The sequence below is a fragment of the Papio anubis genome, chromosome 11, assembly GCF_008728515.1.
Source record: "Papio anubis isolate 15944 chromosome 11, Panubis1.0, whole genome shotgun sequence".
Classification (NCBI taxonomy): domain Eukaryota; kingdom Metazoa; phylum Chordata; class Mammalia; order Primates; family Cercopithecidae; genus Papio; species Papio anubis.
In genome coordinates this window covers 85906236-85927654 of record NC_044986.1, presented here as the reverse complement: position 1 = coordinate 85927654, position 21419 = coordinate 85906236, and positions in this window count along the sequence as shown.

Genomic DNA, 21419 nt, shown 5'->3' with positions numbered 1-21419 from the left:
GTGGAACCCGGAACCCCATCTTCACACACACACACACACGACACACAAAATATTAAAAAATAAAAATGTAAACCATTGTGGTGGCATGTTCCTGCAGTCCCAGCTTCCGGAGTGGGAGTGGGGGACCGGAGGTAGGAGGATGGCTTGAGCCCAAAAGGTTGAGTGACCCTGTCTCAAAATAAATAAACTAACCAACCAACAGTAAACATAATAACAAATGATAAACAACAATAACAATAAGCAAGTGAAAGTGAACAAGGTAAGACCTCGGTATCTCCTCTCTCTCTCTCTCTGTCTCTGTCTCGCTCAATCTCCTATAGTTTCAGCTACCCGGTGTGGGGCTGAGATGGGAGGGATCACCCGAGCCTAGGGAGGTTGAGAGGCTGCAGTGGGTCGTGATCACAAACCTGTACTCCAGCCAGGATGGGTTTGCCTATTTCCATTTTAGTTTTGTCAGTTATTCTTGTACATGTATTGAGGCTATGTTGTTAAATGTAAAATTTTAGTATTATTTCATCTTTCTGGTGAAACTTTTCTTATTATCAAATGTCCCTCTTTATTTCTAATAATGCTTCTTGCCTCAAAGTCTGATATTAATACAACTTCAACTTTTATTTTAACTTCATATTTGCCTGACACATCATTTTCCATTAACTTTATTTATTTATTTATTTATTTTTAAAGCAATTTCAGGTTCACAGCAAAATTGAGAAGATACAGAGATTTCACACACACCCTTTCCTCAACTTATGCATTCTCAACATTGCCACAATGGTGCATTTATTGTAATTATCAACAACAAATTGTGCATTTGTTATAATTGTCAAAAACAAATTACACATTTGTTACAATTGATGGACTACAATGATACATCATTATTACCCAGAGTCCATAGTTCATATTAGGGTTCACTCTTGGTATTTTACCTTCTGTGGGTTTTGATAAATATACAATGACATATATGCACCATCATAGTATCATAAAGGATAGTTTCACTGCCCTAAAAATTCTTGAAATTGTCTGTGCTCTGCCTATTCATTCCTCCCTCCCCGCAGCCCTTGGCAACCACTGATCTTTTTGCTGTTTCCATAGCTTTCCTTTTCCAGAATGTCATATAGCTGGAATAATACAGTATGCAACTTTTTCAGACTGACTTCTTTCACTTAATATGCATTTAGAGATCCTCTATGTCTTTTTCAACGTTTTATTTTAAACTGTTCTGAATCATCCAAAGTGTGTCTTTTGTAAGTAGTTATTTCCCTCCAGTCTAATGATCTATGTCTTTTATTGAAATATATGTTATGTTTAAACTTACTGCATGTGCAGAGATATTTACATCTATAATTACCCCTTTTGTCACTCTTTGCTATTTCTGCCTGCTTCATGTTCTATTTTCTCTTCTTTCTTGCTTCCTTTGGATTATAATTATTTTTAATTCTTCCATTCTTTCTCCTTTACTAGCAAGTTTCTTATGTATTATTTTACTAATTTTAAAGGTTATCCTGGAGATTGCAACAGGCATCACTGACTTACTAACATGATGTAGACTGATATTTTTACCACTTCCCATGCAATGTAAGGATGTTATTCTTCAATTCCATTTACCCATCTGCCTTATGTGCTTTTGTTGTCATGCATTTCAATTCTACACCTAATAAATCCCACAAGCCATCATTCTTATTGCTTTACACAGTCAAGAGTTATTTATGTTTACTCACATATTTCCTCTTTCTGTTGTTCATTATTCTTTTTTGTGTGTCTCTCTGCTCCTATCTGGAATCATTTTCCTCTGTCAAAAGAAAACCTTCTGGCATTTCCCTTGCTTGTCAGCCTGCTGATGATACACTCTCTTTGTTTGCCTGAAAATACTTTTATTTTGCTGTTATTTTTGCTGGATATGGAATTCTAGGTCTGTAGTTGATTTTCCTTCAGAACTTTGAAGATGTGGTTCCATTACCCACTGGCTTCCATTATTTTTATGGAGAAGTCTATGTTTGGTTTTACTGTTGGACCCTTAAGGTAATCTAACATTCTCCCCTCTCTAACTTCTTTAATATATTCTATTTGTCTTTGATTTACCACAGATTTACTTTGATGTGCGTAGCTGTGGTTTTCTCAGTATTTATTCTGTTCCAGTTAACTTCCTTTGAGACATCCTTTTTTCCCACGTTAGAGATTGGAAAATTGAGCTTGAGTCGGGGTGAAGGATGGCGTATGGCATCTGAAGCTTTTGGATCTTTTGGATCAGTGCTGACCAGTCCTAATAGGCCCTCTGATGAGCTTACATCTCACCTCCCTCCACTCGGTTCCCCCTTGCTCCTGGGGTTCCAGTACAGAGTGTAAACAGGTTTATCAGATCTGGAATGGCTTGGTGCTATGATCTGAATGTGTGTCCCCCAAGATTCATATGTTGAAATCTTAACCCCCAAGGCAATGGTATTAGGAGGTAGGACCTTCAGAAAGTGACTAGGTCATGAGGGTGGAGCCTCATGAATGAGATTAATGCCCTTATAGAAGAAGCCTCAGGGGGCCCTCTTCCCCCTTTTATTAATACCATGTGAGGACACAACTAGAAGGCACAATCTATGAATCAGAGAGCAAAACCTCATCACACACTGAACCTGTTGGTGCCTTGATCTGGGACTTCCAGCCTCCAGAACTGTGAGGAATCAATGTCCGCTTGTAAGCCACCCAACCTATGGTGCGGTGTCACAGCAACCTGAATGGACTAGGTCACTGGGGTTGAGAAAAGTTTTTCCAGATCATCACCATGCTCAGACAGGTGGGGAAGGTATCAGATGCAATGCCACCCACCACTATTGATTCTCCCTTGTTAGAGATACTCTAGAATAGTGGCTAAGATCCAGCTTCCAAATCAGATCACCTTGGTTTACATCTCAGCTCTGCTGTCCTCTCCCCTACCAGCTGTGTTACCTAAGGAGGATAATGCAGCAATCCCTCCATTTCTCATGTGGAAAATGGGTAGTACTAACAGTGCCAGCTTGTGGTTGACACTACTTCCTAAGTGAGTTTTTTCTTGCTTTTTTTTTTTCTTTTGAGGAACAAATTAGTTAATATTTAAAAGTCATTAGAACAGTGTCTGGAATAGAAGCTCTCTATACCGGTTATCTGTTGGGCTGACTAAGTGAGGAGCCTTGTCCCTGCCTTCAGAACACATGCTGTGAGCGGGGCAGGTGAACGTGGATAATGACAGATCGTGTAGCGTGCAGGGAGCCTGAAGGGAAAATGGTTCCAACTGGAGCAGCCAGGGTCTCTGCGGGTCTGGGTGCCAGCAGAGTGACCCCCAGCTCTGGCTGTTGTGTGCAGCACACAAGGAGAGACCCCGCTGCTGAGCCAGCTTTTCAGGCAAGTTGGTGAAACACTTCATAAGAAAGAGGATTCTGTTTAGTCCAAACAAGATCAAGGGAGCAGAGGTGTGCGCTCCTCACCGTCTCTGCACTAATAGTCTTAGCAGCCATTTGGCTTCATTTCCACATTTACTAGACACTACAACTCTCATTTTCCCCTCCAGCAATTAATAGAGGAGACATCCAGAGCTAGTTCAGGGAACATGAAAAGCCACTCCAAGTGGCCAAATTGTTACCAGTATGCTTGGAAATACAACATGGAAATAATGCTCCATTCCAGGGCAACTGTCTTTCTTGAAACGCCCAGGAGACAGATGTTATTGATAGGTTAACCCCTTCACTGACTTTTTAAATTGTGTTTTTATGTTGGAGCATCATGGCATTGTGAAAAGCTCAGGTTTTGGAGGCAGAGGTGCCCAGATTTGGATTCTGGTTCCTGCTGTGGACCAATTCTGCAGCCCTCCCAACCCCATCCCTCATATCTTCAGCTGGTGCCTCCTGGCAGTACTAGAAGGACTTCAGCTGGGCCGTGCGGGGAAGAGGAGCTCATTGCTCCACCAGTGGGGTGGCAGATGGCTCACCCCAATCCCTTGTCATGAAAACCTTGCATGATTCCAGATTCTGATTTCCCAGGAGCTTGCATTTTCTTCACCATTTCTGCCTTGAGGTCCTAACTTCTTTGGGCAGGGTGGGGGACTTCTCTTTTTCTTCTCCTCCCTCCTCCCATCTGCCCCAGATAACACAGGGACTTCAAATTCTTCTCCTCAGAATTCACATCCAAATCATTTGGGGGCTCAGCAGACAAAATGGGCTTTTACTTGACAGCATTCTTTTCTTTCTTTTTTATTTTCTTTTCCTTCCTTCCTTCCTTCCTTCCTTCCTTCCTTCCTTCCTTCTCTCTCTCTCTCTCTCTCTCTCTCTCTCTCTCTCTCTTTCTTTCCTTCTTTCCTTCTTCTTTCTTTTCCGAGATGGAGTCTCACTCTGTCACCCAGGCTGGAGTGCAGTGTCATGATCCTGGCTCACTGCAAACTCCGCATCCTGGGTTCAAGCGATTCTGGAGCAATCATCTTTCTGAGAAGACAGCTAAGAATATAGATTGCAGAGCTCTTCCTGTTTTTGTTGGAGTTGCTTTTGTTTGAGCTTCCCCCCAAGCAGAGCCTTGGAGATGATGCCAGTGAGGGAGCAGGGAGAGTGAGGGAGCAAAAAACCTGTGAGATGTGTATTAGCAAGACAGCTTCTATAGATAGCAGAGACTCAGCTCTGCAGGAACCTCTGAGAAGAGTCACCCAGAATTGTCTGTTTAAAACCCACACGTTTGGAGTGTGTGTCTACTGGCTCTAGGAAGCCACAGCTTCCCATATTTCCAGGCAGCACATGAGCTGAGTGAGATGCTGTGCTTTCAGAGAAAGCTCAGAAGCAGAGAAGCAAAGAGACCAAAGGCTTGTACCTTGGGATATGTTAGCATGTGTGCTAGAAATTGTCCACTTGCTGTGGCTCAAACTGGAGGTGCCATGCTGATCTGGAGTGAGACACTTACAGCATCCGCCACACAGCAGAGCACGTGAAGGTGCCCAGCTTAGTGCCTGTCACTCAGTGGGAAGTCACTTCCTTTTCTACACTGCCTCCATTCCATCCTGGGACCCTTCCTTCTGTCTGGCTCTCCATGAGATGTTGACAAGGCCGGGATTCCAGCTGGGGCTGTCTGATTTAATTTCAATGCCTTCTTTCCATGACCTCGGCAAGCATTTGATCAATTGAAGAGGTGAAACAAAGATCATTTTCAGTTCTCAAATTGTTGGTTTGCATCTCTGGGAATTAGATATTTGCTAACTCTGGTGAAACGAGACTAGAGAGCAAAGATCTGGGAAGGGAGTCTCTGTCTGTAAGACAGTCTATGTCTGTATCAAATCGAACTTGTGTTTTTCTTTAAGTGTGTACCGTTTCAGGAGAGAAAATAAACAGAGGTGAGGTCAGAACTGTGTACGGAAAGGACAGAAGGATGAGAGAGCAGTACCTTGCTACATGGCGCATCCTGAGAGACAGATAGGATAGGCGGGTGACAAACCTGAGAACTATTTCACATTGGCCCTTTCAGTCACATCACAGACTAGTTTTCAAGCGTGGACTCTACAGAAATGAAATTCAGAGGGAATAAGCTGTTCATAAGGTAATCACAGGAAAGACTCCCTTTTAAACGTTTTATTTTTAGAGACAGGGTCTTGCTCTGTCACCCAGGCTGGTGTGCAATGGCACTATCATAACTCACTGTAACTTTAAACTCCTCAGCTTCAGTGATCCTCCCACCTCAATCTCCGGAGTATCGGGTTTACAGGTCTGTGCCACCATGCCCAGCCAGATTTTTAGAGACAGGGTCTCACTATGTTGCCCAGGCTGGTTTCAAACTCCTGGTCTCAAGCAGTCCTCCCACCTTGGTTTCCCATAGCGCTGGGGTTATAGGTGTCAGCCACCATGCCTGGCCTGAGACTCCTTTAACCTGACTGGCTTTCACCCATGACTGCTCACCTCCTTTTCTAGACTTGGCTCTAAGTGAACTTTTACTCTTTTCTCAAATCAAATTCACTTTTGAAAGGAAAAAATTGGCCTTCTCGGGAGAAGCAGAAGTCACCTTGATGTGGGGCTTACAAGGCATGGGTCTAAGAGAAGAGCGGCCAGAGCCAGGCCACCATTGATGGTGTGATACAGGCAGGTCCTTTCCTACCCCCAGGCCTCACCTGCCCCAGGCCAGTGGACCTGGGCACACTCTAGTGCCTTCCCTGCCTTACTAGCATGTGCTTTCTCCCCTGAGGGGTTTTCATGAACAGGAGTTTCTTGGGGAGTCAGCAGGCCCATGGGCGATGGAGCACAGAGAAGGCACTCATGGTTTTGAGACATCACAGAAACCAGTTTTGCAGGGGAAAATGCTTTTGAAGGTGAAGGGTGGAACATATTTGAACTATCAAAAGATTTTTTCCTAACCCAACTCAATGTTAGAGGCCAGGATAGGTGTCACCTCCATCCTGAAAGTAGTGGAATTCCCATATTGTCTCTTGTCCTAGATCTACACCCAGAATCCCTTGTTACTCTGAGTAGCACTCAGGGAAATCAATCCCACAGAAGGCTGGTTCCTAACTGCTGATACAGACAGACTCGTCACTTTTGGATCCACTTTTTCTATGCAGTGGCTTTTCAAAACATTGGAGCTAAAGAGATTTTTAGACAGCCCAGATAAATCAACACGGTGGGTACTATGAAGACTCCTTTTACGAACAAGCTTTGAAATGCTAAAGATCTTTCTAGTGGGGCCCCAATATACCATGTACCACTCTGAGGATCACAGCTTATACACTCTTCAGTCTAAATTCTATCATGGGCTTTTGGCCAAAAGCAATAAGATCTGACCCCAGTTGCAAGCCCTTTGTACATGGAGCTGTATAATAAATTTCTTTTTTCTTTTGTGTAATTTTGTATATGCCGGAAAAAATGATCAAATAAAACTATTCAATGAGTGGCTTCTATTAAGTCTATATTGAAACTGTTATCAATTTTCTTCCTAATGGGAAAATAGATTTTCAGAAAAGGTAAATCAGGTTGCACCCAACATCTGCTCATTTGCTCATCCTTACATTTTTAATGGCTACCATTACAAATGATGTTTCTGGCCAGGCATGGTGGCTCACACCTGTAATCCCAGCACTTTGGGAGGCCAAGGCAGATGGATCACAGTTCGAGACCAGCCTGGCCAACATGGTGAAACTCCCTCTCTACTAAAAATACAAAAATTAGCCAGGAGTGGTGGCAAGCACCTATAGTTCCAGCTACTCGGGAGGCTGAGGCAGGGGAATCACTAGAACTTGGGAGGCAGAGGTTGCAGTGAGCTGAGATTGCACCATTGCATTCCAGCCTGGGTGACAACAGCGAAACTCCATCTAAAATAAAATAAAATAAAATAAAATAAATAATGCTTCTGGGGAACAGCAAAGACAATGTGAGTGTGGGTTCCCAAGGAGAAGGGCTTCCTCACCCAGGTTGAAGAATGAATAATTCCCTGTTCATTCCTGTGAAAGCCTTGGGAAGGAGGCAGAGGCCTGAGGGTCAAATTTTCTTAGAATGTTCGCTCATGGACTTCCACTCCAGCAGCTCTAGCAGGAAGGGCCCTGGCTTCCTCATGGCTCGTTTTGGGGGTCCATAATCCTGGATTCGACACCTCACCTGGCTCAGCGGCTGCATGGGCCAGGATGTAGTGGAGTGGTAGAATGTGTCCTGCCCACTGTGTGCCTGCTGTGCTGTCACTGGGGGCAAGGATGGGAGAGATGGAGGGAACAAGGGAAGAGCCAGTGAGGGGGCTCTGCTCCTGTGCAGCCTGGGTGAGGAGAGCCAGCTGTAAGCCCCATGTGCTGCCTGACTACAGGGCCCAGGAGTAGGGTTGGGGAGAAGCAAGGCCAGGTGAGGATGCACAGTAGCTGGGACCCAGGGTCTCTGTCACCAGCATTCTGCTGTCTGTGTCTGGAGAGAAGGCTGTTAGTGCCCAGGCTGTAGTCAGCCCTGGTACAGGGGTCCATGAAACCCCTTTTTCACCTGGTGAGGGGTGTAGGGGTATAGGAGATGAGAGCTAGGCTGGACAGCTCCAGGAAGGCCACCATGGAGCTAGAACCACCCCACTTGAGAAGCCGAGAGCAAGGACAGCCGGATTTGGGGCCAGGAGGACTCGGAAGGACAGAACCACAGATGAGGTCTGCTTCTGATACACCCAGGAAGTCAGGGAGGACTGAGGCTGGGAGAGTCAGGGTGAGGTGTTCCTGTGTGTGCCAAATGCTGTGCTAGATTCAATAGCAAGCACTCCACCTGTGGCACACACAGGCTGTGCCACCTTGCAGTTGTCCGCTCATTCGGTGCCAGGCACATCTTACTGTTTTCATTAATCTGATCCTACAGATGAAGAAACTGAGGCCCAAGGAAGTTATGTGACAGGTCCAAGGTGACACTGTATATAAATGGGAACTCAGAGTCTGGGACCCAGGGAGGCTGGCTTTTGGGTGGAGGTCCTAACTATGCACTGAGAGCCCTACTGAAGTCCTAAGCATGCACCAAGAGGCCACCATGAGCCCTGCTCCTAGGCACAGCTGGTAAGGGATATGGCCAGGACCCAAAGCCATTATTCTCTGCTTCAAAACCCAGGACCCCTCTATAATCCCAGCCCCAGTAGCTTAGGACAGAGCTAAGCATCCTCTGTTTTTTCGACAGCTTCTCCTCCACTAAGCAAACACTGCTAGCTGTCTCTTGCCTGTCTATTTTTGATCCTGGGCTCTGCGTCCTCCCTTAGCATCTCTCCCACCCCCAACTTTAATTAGAGCTCATGATCCACTCAAGAGCTTGTTCTGTGCATCAGCTCCTCCATCACGAGCTGCTCGTGTCTCTCAGCTCCTCGCAGCAAAGATGACCGAGAAGAGGACACATAGCTTAGAGTACAGGTGATCTGCCAGACAAACCTCTGGGGAGAGCAAAGGATAAAGCCACCCCTGTACCACAAGGGCCATGCTAAACTATAACGTTTGACCCTTGAGAAAGCTCTTCCCAACTGCTCAGAAGCAGGCAAAGCTCAGAGCAGGATGTGATAGGACTAAATTCCTGTGGAAATGACAGGATGCAGATACGTGGAAGATAATTGTCCCGATTGGGACCTAAGGCAGAAGTTTGGCACAAATGGAACTTGCATAAAATAAAATGAAATAAAATCTCAAAAGCAAGGGAGAAATACACGGAGCTTAGTGCAGTTCCATGACTTAAAGCTGCTGAACATTTCCACTGAGGTTGGATTTAGGTTTCTGTGGGCAGAACTCACTGCAGGGCTGAACCCAAGGACAGTTCTCCTGGAAACACCCCAGCTGGGGCCATCTGACCCACCAGATGGCAGGTCCTGCCAGGGGCAGGCGTTGAGTGGTGGCTGAGCTGGACTGGGGCTGAAGGCTCTTTTAGAAGTGGGACCACTGCTGTGACATTAATAAAAGTTTGGAAACTACAGAAAATTGAAAGGAGGAGGCGTAGATCCTCTCCTAGGCATATAGCCCAGATACAGCTGTTATTGTCATTTTATTATATTTCATTACAGCCTTTTTCTTTCCCATGTATTTTTGTGAGCATGCTGTGTAAACAAATTTTGTACACTGTCTTCCCCCCAAATGGGCTTCTGCATGTTATTACTTTGTAAAAATTACTTTATTAGTTGCTCTATATCCTGTCAAGTGAGTTGGAATGCTCCTCTTTGAACATCTGAGTCATTTCTGACTTTTCACTATTGTAAAGACGTTTGTACATAGGGTTATTTTCCATATTTGGGGTTATGTTTTTATAAAACACCTACAGAAATACAGTTCACATATCAAAGAGCACAGCTATTTTTAAAACTCTTGTTAAAAATTACCAACTGGCCCTCTCAGCATGACCGTCCGTGGGCCTCCCTCAGATTCACCTTGCAGTGTAGGCTTTGGCTTCTCTTTGCTATTTTCTCATTCATTCATTCATTCATTCAACAGTTATTGAGTCCCTGCTGTATACCAGGCACTGCTGTGCGTGCAGCAGAAACAAAAAATGAATCGGACACATCCCTGCTCCTTGGAGAACTCTCGGTCCAGAGGAGAAGATGGATGACAACACAGCATGCCATGTGGAGTCCGGGGAGTTGTGTGCCATGTGCTGTGTCTTTCTGGACAGCCCTTGTGGAGATGCCTGTGGCTAGGCTCCCCCTGAGGCCAGGCTCCCATTCCCTAATCCCAGTGTTCCCAGGAGCACCTCCCACGCTTCTCCTTTTTCCAGAATTCCTCTCCTCTCGCCCGCTGCCCAGCAGGGATCCTCATATTCAGGCCACAAGATGCTCAGATCTCCTGAGCTGATAACTGTGTCTTCAGCTTCCTATCCACACCAGCCCTCTTCAGACAGACCATGTAGTCGGATTGTCTGACCTATTTCATCTCCTGCTGCTTCTGTCTTTTTTCTCTGTAGCCCAGAATCTCCGGTCCAGGCTGCCTGAGCCTCTGAGCTCTTTTCTCCATACATCCCAATCAGTCCTGAGTTTCTCAGCCTCCTGCTGGGATGCAGAGAAGATGCCTGGGTAGAGGCAGCAGCACAGTGCTGGAGACATAGAGCATTTCCGCCATCCCTGTGCCACTTGGGTGGTCTTTGGGAAAAGATCTGGGCAATGGCCCTTCAGAGAATTAAACAAATGCAAACAATCAGGGGACAGAAGATTGGTTTTTTTGCAGCTTCGTTAGGTGCAAGCTGTTGGTCTGAAGTTCTAATGTTATTTTCATTTTTTTCTCTGTCATAACCTGTTTTGAGGTAAGAAAAGTTCATATAGTTTTTTTTTTTTTTTTTTTGACAACTTTTGCACAGAGGCAAAGTTGATACAAAGGAAGTCATTCCCTCCTGGTCCCAGAGGATAGTAACAGTAACACTTTAGCTTGCCTCTAATTACAGCCACCATGACAGTTCATATGTTGTAGCAATAAAAATAACCATAAACCTTACATAATCATTAAAGTTAAGCAAACAGCCCCTCACTGCATCATAATGTACAGGTAGTTGCTAATAATCCAGGAACAGCATTGGGGCGTTCAAGGAACATCTTTCCTATCTCCACAGTTTCTTAAACAACTTTAGAGACATATTTTTATTAAGTATATGCAAGGCAGATGATCTTAAACCTCAAGAAGAGCGTGCATAATAATTGTGTACTCTTCTAATGCTCTCCAAAGACCTATTCAGAGTCCATTCTGAAAGACAATAATATATCAAGAAGTTCTGCAAACTTCCTCCTAATGAAGACATGCCAATTTGAGACCAAGAATGTGGCCTCAAAGGACAAAATAACCACTGCTCTCAGTCTCTCGGTGTTTTGCTACTTTATTTCAGAGTGATTCAAAATCTAATTAAATTTCTAAACTCTAATGAAATTACAGAAGAAAAATCATTTAGGATTATATTAGGTACAATTACTCACAGCTGAACATTACAGTTACCCTCTTTCACCAGGACAGAATCTCTTGAGAAATCCCTCGTTATTTATCCACCATGTAAATCTGACACTTCTCCCACTATTTACCGGTTGGAGGTAAAGCCGAATTAATTAAACGTATATATCCTGAGCTGCAACTAACAGGTGGGGAGGGAGCTCAAGGAGAGGGAGGAAGCATGTGGGCTGAGATTCCCTTAAGTAAAAATGTCTAGGATGGGTGGGGACAGACTGACACTGGGCAGATGCTCAGGATCTGGAATCTCTTGCACATGGGCAGAGAGGCGCAAAGCCTTGGATGATGAATTTAGGTGTGGATGTGCATCCTAAGCTTTGCTTAGTTTTGGGAATCTTAGCTTAGATAGAAATATGGGTTAGAGAAGGTCTTGCCACCAGAAGATTGCTTAGGGATCGTGGCCTGGATTTCTGCACTAAAAGAGTTCAATACTTGATCAATCCACACTAATATAGATAATTAGAATATTTTGAGTAGTCAGCAGCTGGTTAGTAATTCCATGAAATCCATCTGTTTGAGGTTTTTCATCTCCTTGAATAGAGAGCTTTGAAGGTGTCATCATACTTACAAATATCATAGCACACTGAAACAAGTTTGGCTTTGGGGGACTTGGACTTTCAAAAATATAGACAAGATAATTCAGACCTTAATTCTTCCCATTAGGAATGCCTAGAAAAAATAAATAAAAATATATTTTAAAACATGTGTTTGAAGGTAGCAGAGAGATAACAAGGGAGTGAAGAGTTATGAGAATAAGCTCAGGAGGTAAAACTGAAAAATGAACTTGGACTTTTAAAAGTTTTTCTTCTAGAGGCATCTTTCAATTCCACAAGAGGTGGCTGAGAAGCTGAGAAGTGAGTAAAGCTGCAAATAGCTTTGAGGGCTAGAACTCAGAACCTGCCAAGGAAGAGGAACCCTGGTAACCCTCCCAGGTTTGGGTCAGGATGCAGAAGGACTAATCCCTAGAAGAATGGTCAACCAGAAACAAACTGGTCCTTGAATGGTCTGAAACCCAACTTTAATTCATAATCATCTCTGAAATTGGATTTAGGGGTTGCAGTTTTGCTAGGGAAATCTAGAAGACTGTCAAAAGCAACATGAATCCATTTGAAGGAAGATAACATTGTCCCAGGGTTAAAGTAATTTTATAATTTTTAATTTACAATGTCAGAGTCATTAAAAAATAATGACCAGACATAAAAGAAGACACAGAATTTTCTGTGTTGTGTTTCAGAACACACACACACACACACACAAACACACACACACATATGCAAAAAAAAAAAAAAAAAAAGAGAGAGAAACAACATACAATAAAAACAGACCCATAGTTGATTCAGGAACCAGAATATATACTTTGGAAGAACTATGCTTACTTTGCTCAAAGAAATAAAAGATAAAACTGTGAACATTGGTAGAGAATTGGAAAGTATAAAAAAGAATTAAGAAAATCATTCTTGTGATAAATTTCAATCACATGAAAATTATAGAGTACCAGAAGGAGAGGATAGACAGTATTAAACAGAAATGATATTTTAAAGATAATGGCTGAGAATTTTCTTTAACTAACAAAAAAATTAAAGTTTCATGTTTAAGAAGTCTTGAAAACTCCAAGCAGGATAAATCAAAAGAAAATTATACTTGAGCACATCAGAGTAAAATTGCTGAAAATGAAAGACAAATAAAAAGATTAAAGGTAGACAGAAAAAGAAGAAAAATAATCTATGAAGGGGCAAAAATAAGATAGGCTGCCAGAGATACATTTTGGTGATAGCAATGAGGCTTAAACTTCAGTGTTCTTCACTTACATGGGACCTTCTTGGGCATTTGCTTATGTGGTCAAAAGCTCTTATAAAATTTGCTAGTAAGAAATTTTAACTCTAACTGTTAAGACCACTCCTTTTCCATTCCAAGTTCCCTGCATGTACTAATCACTGTGATGGGTGGTGTTAGAGAAGTTCTAGGAGTTTTGGGAATCAGGCAGATGTGAAAGTGAGTTGGGGATTTATTTAGTTTTGGTTTAATGGGATATAGTTGTGTGGTTCTTGGTTACTTTCACATATATCCTTATGGTTTAGAAACAGTTCTCAGTACCACACAGAGGTATAAGGTCAAAGGTTGCATTAAAGTCTGCATGTGCCTTGTAATGGTTGGCAGTGGAAGAATGTGGATAGTAGAGAAAAACAAAAAAAGGAATGAGCAAACACAAGGTTTGGAACATACAGAAGCAGAATCTAGTCAATGAAAATTCTTCCACATCTTATATCTAATATGTGAGAGAAAATTGATAAGGGTTTCCCCAATTTTGGCAACAATCATAAACATTTTTTTTCTACATTACCAGTAAGAGTGGCACTAAAGAAACTGCTATAAACAATCAGTAACAAAAAATAAATTCCAATCATGTTACAAGAACTTTCCAAACTCTTTATAAAAGATAGTTATACAAAGATACACAAAAAATATGTAGCAAAAAAAAGAAATGGAGGAAAATGTATTCTAGTCTTTTTAGGCAGTTAATTAATAAAATATTATTTTGCCTTTTTAAGATTTTTGATATTTGTATTATTTTTAGTTTTTTATAAATTTGTAATTTTTTGTGATTTATTCTCTCATTCTAAATAAATATTCACTTTTGAACCAAAGTTTATGTTCCTTTTCTTAAATTAGCTTTCCCACATTTTAGATAGCTTTCACACTGTAGATAGCTGTCTTTAAAAATTATGTTTTTGTTTAACAACACATAGACAACAGATTGGGGCATTTTATAAATTTTCATATAATTTGTTTTATACATTTTAATAGTTTTATAATTATGAGGTGTCCCCATAAACAAAAAAAGGCAATAAAACAATATTTTCCAAATGATAAAGAAAAATTATTGCCTCTGTTTAATTCTGCTGATATCTAGCAAAAAATATCCCATGCAAATGAAAGTGATAAAGGCTTTTTTTGGAAAAATACAGAATTTGTCCGCTTCAGACTCACACTGAAAAATATACAAAGGTATTCTTCAGGCAGAAGGAAAATGCTCGCAGATGGAAGTTTCGAGATGTGGGAAGGAATGAAGAACAATGAAAAAAATACATTACTATACAAAAGAATCATCATCATCTAATAATAATAATCTCATCATAATAATCTCATTATTCTCACTATCACCTAGTAGGGGTTAGCATCTAGTAGGGCAAGGTACCCTCCACCAACAACCCTCATTCCTACCTCACACTCAGTCTCTTTTTTAAAAACATCTTAGCTATTCTTCAACTTGTGTTGATCTATATAAGGTTTAAAATCAGCATATGAGGCTCCTAAACATTCCCCTGGAATTCTTATTGTCATTATATCTAAACTATGCATTTCAGACAGCTATCATCTTTAGAACGTTAAATTGTCCCTAATATAAATGTGATGTTCTTTGCATTTATTCAAGTCTTCTTTAATGTCATTCATTGGAGATTTATGTCTCTACAAATGACTTACGCATTCTTCATTAAATTTCCAGATAGTATAAAATTTGTTACTATTGAGCCTGATGTCTTAATATTTGAAAATATTTTTGAATTTATTTTTGGTGTCTTAAAAGAAAGCTATTGCTTTATATGGCTGCTTTGTGTTCAAATATCTAGCTTAACTTCTTTATTAGTTTTTATAATTGTATATTAATGCTGTGGAGATTTCTATTCAGATAATTGTTTCATCTGGAAGTAATGGCAATTTCATTTCTTCTTTTGTGACATCAAGAACTCTTTTTGTTTTTAAAAATGATAAACAGGTTTTGAACTTTATTAAATGTACTTTCTGCATCTATTCAGAAAATTATATAACTTTTTGCCTTTGATCTACAGATATAGGGAACTACATTGATTGACTTTCTGATTTCAAACCATTCTTGAATTTCTGAAACAAACTTTTTTGGTATAGTTTATTAGTTGTCTTAAATAAGCAGTAGAATTGTATTGGTTAATATAAAAATATATATATTCATATGTGAATATCTTTGTTTGTTCTTCTCTTATCTGGTTTTGACACCCAGCTGATAAGAGCTTTTATTAAAAATAAGTTGAATAGGTTTTACTTTTTTTACTGTAGAAATTTCTGTAAGAATGATTTGTTCCTGTAAAATTTGGTAGAGAATAATTATAAGGCTCATCTAAACATGGACTTTTTAAAGGAAGAATGTCGTTGATTACCTTTTCAATTTTTAATGGCTTTTGTATCTTTAAATTATCTATTTTTTCTCATTTTAATTTTGACATTTTATATTTTTACAAATTTTTGTCCATTTCTTTAAGGTTCTTAATTTTATTGTTGTAAATCTTTATAAAATTATATTTTAAACTATTGGTATCTTATTTATTTATTTGTACATTATTTCTTCTTTCCCCATTGTAAGTCTTGCTAGATGTCCATTGTGTTAGTCTTTGTAAATAACCAGTGTTTTGTTAATCATTTCTGTTGTGGGTCTCCTTTCTCCTCTACTAACCTCAGTAACAAATCTCTCAGCTTTACATAGGACATGTGAGTGAAAGATAATATTTCCCAACTTCTTTGCAGTTAGGTACAATTATATTAAAAAGTTCTTGTCAATGAGATGTAAGAGGAAATGATGAGTCATAAGACTTGTATTCTCTCTTTGTTGAGTATAAATGTATTAGTATGACCTTATTTATAGTGTTAATCAAATTGTCCAACTTCTGTTTATTTTGTCTACTTGATCTCTCAGTTTCAGAAATAGATGTATGACATTCTCCAGCTAAACCTGTTTATTTCTCCCTATGGTTCTTTCCGTTATTGCCTTATGTATTTGAGATTACTTTTTAGGTGCCTACATGTGCCTGATCCTTATATTTCCTTTACTTATGTATGTATAATATTCATATGTATAATATTCAATATGTGTAATATTCAATTCATCTTTCCTCATGTAATATGCATCTTAAATTGTGTTTTATCCCATATTAAAACTTCCACCTTGTTTTTATATGTGTGTGTTACATTTGTTGTTCCTTATCGTCATCTTTTATGAATGTCTTTAAAAAATATATCTCTGTTTAACAACACATGGACAATAGATTGGGGCATTTTATAAATTTTCATGTAAGTTGTTTTATAAATTTTTAATAGTTTTATAATTATGAGGTGTCTCCATTTATATATTTCAATTTTTATTGAAGTTCAGTACACATGCGGGGAATGCATATTCAATATACATGCAGGGAATGTATACACACAGGTACATACCAGAAGAATTTTCACAAAAGAGTACACTGTGTAGAGCTCCCAGTTCATTACCAGTACCCCAGATCTCCTGTGCTCCCTCTCAATCACTCCCACCCCAGCAGAAAGCCTATCCTGGCTTTTCAGTGCAGAAATTAATTCGACCTCCTTTTGTACTTTACGTAACCTATCTGACTTCTTTTGCTTGAACAGTATTATATTAGTGAGACCCATCTATGTTGTTGTGTAAAGATGTTGGTTGTGCCTGTCTGTTACTATACACAATTCAATTGTGTAAATATATAATTTGTTTACCTACTTAATTATTAGGCATAGTGATGATTTCCAGATTTTTGCTATTTCTGTTTGGGCTATGAACATTCTAATATATTTCTTCTGGTGAACATACACATGCACACATTTCTCTTGGGTATATACATAGAAGTGGAATTGCTGGGTCAGTGTGTGTGTGTGTTTGTGTGTGTATGTATGTGTGTATCTGACCTTCATGCATATTGCCAAATATTTTAGTGATTGTACCAATTTACCCTCCTACCAGCAGTATATGAGCAATGTGTTTGCTTGACATTTTCACCAACCGTTGGAATTTTCTGTTTTTGTCCTTTTAGCTATTCTGGTAGGTATACAGCAGCATCATATTGTAATTTTAATTTGCATTTCCCTGCTAACAAATGAAATTGAGCACTTTTTCATATATTTTTTGGCCATTTGGATGTCTTTGTGTGTGTGTGTGCGTGTGTGTGTGTGTCTGTGCGTGTGTGTGTGTGAAGTGCCTCCTCAAGTCCTCTGCCTATTTTTCTATTGAGTTGCTTGTCTTGTTTTATTGATTCCAGGGAATATTTGCTATATTCTCCCTACATATATATTCTGGAGATGAGGTCTGGGTCAAATACATGCATTATAAATGCCTTCTCCCACTCTGGGTTTTATTTTTACTCTTAATGATGTTTTTTTGATGCACAAAATTTCTTAATTTTAATGAGGTGCAATTTATCAGTTTTCTCTGTTAGGTATTTTAGATTTTACTTAGGAATTCTTTATCTACTCCAAAGTCACAAAAATATTCTTTCCATTCATATTTATTTTACTTATTTTATAATCATTTCATAATTTACTTTTGTAGTATTCTTTTATTTTTCCCTTTACTATGCTTTTTGTCATTTGTTCTTTTTCTCTTTTCTTAGGTTTCCTTGGACAGGCTGAGTTTGCTTTTGTTCGTTTAAAACTTAAGCAGTCCATTTTTATTTATGATTCTGATGTTTATCCCTAGCCTATTATAATCCATCCAGATGTTTTTCTCCCCATTAATTTATTGAGTTTTGCAATATCTGTGTCTTTATTGGAATAAGATAAATTCATTAGCATAAGTTAACTTCCATCTGACATTCTATCTTCACCTCCATGTTAATATCATATAGAATTTTAATTCTTGAAATATGTGTATGTGTATGTCCATAATTATTTTAAAAGTGAAAACAGTGGGGAAAATGAAAATGGAGAAAAGAGGGATTTTATAAAAAGCATACAAATTTTGCCTATTTGTTTGGTAATTCCACATTTGGGTAATAGACTTGAAATTTTTGTTTTTGTTTTTGTTTTAACACTAATTTCTAGTATCTTTCTTTGCCTTCTTAAATTTTTCTTTTCTGGTGAAGTATTTCTTCTGAGTCCTTTCAAAGAGATCCTGACATTTTGCATGACTGAGACTGTATTTTATCTTTGCATTTAAATGAGAGTGTGGCCAGATATAAAATTTTTGGTTTTAAGTTCTTTTACTTTAACTCTCCATTTTATGGACACATTCATTTTCCCTTGTCAGTGATGTTCATTTTCTCTCTTAAAAGTCTTAGAATGTTCTTTTTTTTCTTTTCTGTGATGTTATTAAATTTTAGTAAAACACACATAGATGTTTTGCTTCCTTATATATCCTTTTTAACATTCTTTGAGCCATTTCTATGATAAATTAAATTTATTATTTATTCAAATATCCTTCATGCTCTTAACTTTTTTATCTTTTTCTAATTCTCCATGTATTTCAATGTTGACACTTTTACTCCAAGCTTCTTCTTCTTTTTTTTTTTTTTTTTGAGACGGGGTCTCATCCTGTTGCTCAGGCTGGAGTGTAATGGCTCAATCTTGGCTCACTGCAACCTCCGACTCCCAGGTTCAAGCGATTCTCCTGCCTCAGTCTCCCAAGTAGCTGGGATTACAGGCATGTGCCACCAAGTCCGGATAATTTTTTGTATCTTTAGTAGAGATGGGGTTTCACCATGTTGGCCAGGCTGGTCTCAAACCCCTGACCTCGTGATTCACCCTCTTCTTGATATTTATTTTATTCTTTCCATTCTCTTATTCTTCTTTCTGGTGTTTTCTGAGAGATTTCAGGAAAACCTGAACTTTGAGAACTCAGTAATGAATTTTCTGCTATGTTCTTTCTTCTATCTCCTCCATTGCGTTCCTTATTTACATACTTTCATACTCAGTGACTCTAATTATTTTTTATGACTGCTCATTCCTGCTCAATGTTTCCAACAGTCTCTCTTCTCCTTGCGTATTTTTGTGTGCTTATGTTAAATTACTTGTTTTACTACCCGTTCCATTAACTGTAATTCATCATGATCTGTTTAGTTTTTCACTTTTCACTTCAGATGCCCCGTTACCTTCTGTGTGAACTCATATTATTTTAGGACCATCGGCTGTGCTGGTTGGTGATCCGCACTAAAGGACCAGCACCCTCCCGGCTCCACTGGTGCCTTGTTAAGGGAGTTGAGAGCATGTTGAGTGTCATTCCTCTGGTTTTAGGATCTGGGTTCAGACACTCCTTATTTGGACACCTAAGCCCACCCGCTAAGGCTTAAAGTTTATCTCTTTTCATGGGGCTGCTCAGAAACTCCACGTGGCCCTGCTCTCAGTTATTATTTCTTTGCAGCAACGCTGTGGACATGCGTGCCCTGAGAGTGTGGCAAGATGGAGGCAGTGTCAAAAAAGGCTCCGGGAGTGGCCAGTTGGCTTTCACCTGTTGGTATTGGTCTCCTCTACTCTGGTGTCTTCCTGCTGTGAACACGTCACCTCCACCTGGCATTGGGCTGCCCTGCTATTCTTTTGCTTCCTCCAGGCAAGTGGGGTGAGAGTAGGTCAAGTAGAGGACTTCCCACCAGCCTGAACCTGGTGCAGGGTGCCTGGCCTCTTCTGCTCCTGGCTGCCAATTCCTACCGCGCACACTGATGCCCAGCTGCCTCTGTCTTCTCAAGAGTTTCTCATGGTTTTCAGTTTAGATCCTAGGGTTTCATCCATTTTCTCACTTCTCCGAGAGAAGCCCTGTGCTGGTCTACCAGGGACCCTACGCCTGTCCATTCAGGAACCTGTGATAAGTGTCCATTTATTTAAGTCATCCATTATATCTCCCAGTATAGATTTGTCGTGTTCATCTTATAGGTCACTCAAAATTGAGCTAGCTTTTGTAAATCAACATTGCAAAAAACAACAACAATAGCATTGACAACACACACTTAAATTTACTATGTGTTAGTCGATGTTCAGAACTATTAATTCACTTTATCTTCGTAACAACCCTATGAGCACATTTTTATTTCTGTTTTACAAATGAAGAAACAAAGACAAAGATTAGTTCTAGGGTCAAAGTCATCTGGCCCCTGAGTCTGTGCTCTTAATCACTACCTTACAGCTGACTCTGAATTTCCTTTTTAAAAGCCTCACTTAACCCCAAGACCGTTTCTCTCTCCAGCATTTGTTTATTCTTTTCCATCCCAAGTCTTACTACTTAGTAAACAATATATCCTGATATGACTATTGACCAAGTAGATAGGTCTTTGAGATTGTGTAAGAAGACATTTTTCATGTAGGTGCATTTTCAGAATTTTTACCTATAAGATGACACTTTTAAATACAAAGTAAATTGTTGTCTATACTTAATTCTTGTGATTCCAGAGCTGAATCCCAACCAAATTGAGAATTTGTCATTGACTTGAGGCTCATTTCCTAGGCAGAGAAGCCAAGAAACATGTTTATTACTCCTGAGAAAATGAGGTGGGGGTGTGGGATCCCCAATAGTTGGTAGTGTTCTCAAAGATGCTTCCTGCATGATATAAGATGGCCAGATATCAGGACCTCTTTTACTCACGGTTGAGATAAAGAAACAAGGCCTCTGGGTGGCTTGCTTTGCTGTTCTTCAAACTCGATAAATGCAAACTTTTGCAACGTTCTAAGAGATAGGGGCTGAGAATGAAGGTCCTCTTTTCAACAGTGAGGAAAATACTGTATGGGCCATAGTTTCCTAATTTCACACAGCCTTCAGGTAGCCAAATATGGATGAAATTGGATGCCCAGCTTGAAAGAGCTGCTCTGTCCTCCAGCATCCCTTTGAGCTGGGCTCACAGAAAGCCATGCCTCGGTTTCCTTGGCTGGGAGGCCCGGGCCCGGTCTCCTGGGCTTTAACCCTTTGTGTTTTCGAACATGGCTTTGGTCCATGGCTTCCCCAAAGTCCATTCAGTGGCTCACCAGCTCCTTGGCTCCTATGAGGCATTGGAAAAAAACTGAGGGTGAAAGTTGCCCATGGGTTTTGGTGATGTCATTGTTTCAGAATTGATTACGTTAACAATGAAATTTACATTTGTACTTTAATGGACTTTATGCTTTTTTACCATGACCTGGACATATTTGGGAAAATTTAGAACCACAGTATTATTCTTGGGTTAGCAACAGAAGTGTGCATAGCCATACAGAGATAGGGAAAGAAATGAAGCCATGTGTATGTAAAAGCTAAGAGAGA